Genomic DNA, 1554 nt, shown 5'->3' with positions numbered 1-1554 from the left:
AATCAAACGAGCGTACCAGATAACGTTTCATATCCTCAGAAGGTAACCGACAGAAAACCGATAAACCAAACGCGTTATGGTAGAAATATTTTCCGTCCACGGAAAATTTAAAGAAAGGGGGAAGTGATGTAGCGGGCGTCTCGATCCCTATTTATAAACATAAGACACACACCACTATACTAGCGTAAGGTTAGATGCCGAACGACGAAGGAGCACGAAGTAGGAAATAAAATATACCCAAGTAGCAGAGCCGAAGTTGTTGAGAAATATTTCTGTGTGCCAAAGCGAGAGGCCCTGTCTTCTTTCTCTAGATTTTGGACGGCAAACCGCCGCGCGTGTAGAGGTGTGTGCGTGTGACGAAAAACTATGGATGAAAAACGCGAGGAGCGGGGTCTGAAGTCTTTCGTTCGTCACGCACACATGCATTTACCAGCGGATATCGCTGGACCGAGTCTACCCATCTCCCTCGATCCACCATGATTTTTCTGCTATCGCGCTCATCCGAGTGTGAGGCATCCTCAGTCTGTCCAGAACTTTCCCTGTGGAAGGATGTACTGAAGTGAGGTGCGATTTCTTGTGCGACGTACTTTGCTCGTCTACGTTTTGGGCCGTGTTCCTTCTTCCTCAGTTATGGAATGATTTATCCTAGCAAATTGTTGAGGTAAGTTTCTTGCTCACATGTGTGGTTGTGCAGGTACATTCAACTAACCCTTGGCGTCTAAAAAGTTACAGGTGTGTGCGCTATTTATCAAAGACTACATGCTGGCCTCGTCAACAATGTTCAAAATGAGCGAAGGAAAGAAAACGTTTTCCAGTTTTAAAATATTAAGGTAAGTGTTGATCTAATCTTATGCGCAAAACTCTCCATAGTAATACATACTACATACATTAATTATTGGTTCTTTTTTTTGGACAGCGTTCATCACAACACTGCCACAAACCAACGCACTGGATTACGCCAAGAACCTGTCGAAACGCGCGCAGCCCAGCGTCATTACTTAACAGAAGCCGTTTCAAAACGCGCAGCTCCTGTTCATGACGTCTTCACTAAACTGAAGCCAGCTGAACACGCGCAGCACGGATGGTACCCCGAGCGCGGTAGGAGGAAAGAAGAACAAGAGGAGGATGAACAGTAAATTTGGAAGGGGGAAAGCGTTCTGCCGTTTACACAGCGGGAGTATGCCAAAACACATGTGGGAAGGGAGAGAGATACTATTCAATAAACAGCATGCGAATGTGTGCATAAAGCAAATGTGAACAGCCTCATCATTTCTATAAGTAATCCGAAAAAGGGGGTGGAGGAAACACATTGGTATGCGTGAGCGGCTGAAGAAACCAGAACGTTTAGATGTGTGCGTAACGGATGGTTCGGGCGCCTGTGGCGAAGCTCTCGACAAGACTGCAAACGAGAGCTTTGTGGAGAGCTTTGTAGGGAGCTCAGATTACACAGGCCGCCGTCGGTTTTTGCGTCCTTGGGTAGTTAGTAAGATCTCAACCACTAAACCATAAAGAGTTAGAGCATTACCAAATACGATCATCCGAAACCCATCGCGA

The 1554-nt window shown here is 46.0% G+C and overlaps 1 long non-coding RNA gene across 1 annotated transcript; it reads left to right on the top strand.

The window, feature by feature from the left end:
* The first annotated feature begins 624 nt into the window (after positions 1 to 624).
* LOC121593694 lies at positions 625 to 1209 on the top strand. Its single transcript, XR_006004818.1, has 3 exons — positions 625 to 661; positions 727 to 830; positions 917 to 1209. It is a non-coding gene; the product is annotated as an uncharacterized LOC121593694 (long non-coding RNA).
* The last annotated feature ends 345 nt before the right edge of the window (positions 1210 to 1554 follow it).

This window comes from Anopheles merus, chromosome 2L, assembly GCF_017562075.2.
Source record: "Anopheles merus strain MAF chromosome 2L, AmerM5.1, whole genome shotgun sequence".
Classification (NCBI taxonomy): Eukaryota; Metazoa; Arthropoda; class Insecta; order Diptera; family Culicidae; genus Anopheles; species Anopheles merus.
This window is presented reverse-complemented; position numbering and strand designations above follow the sequence as displayed.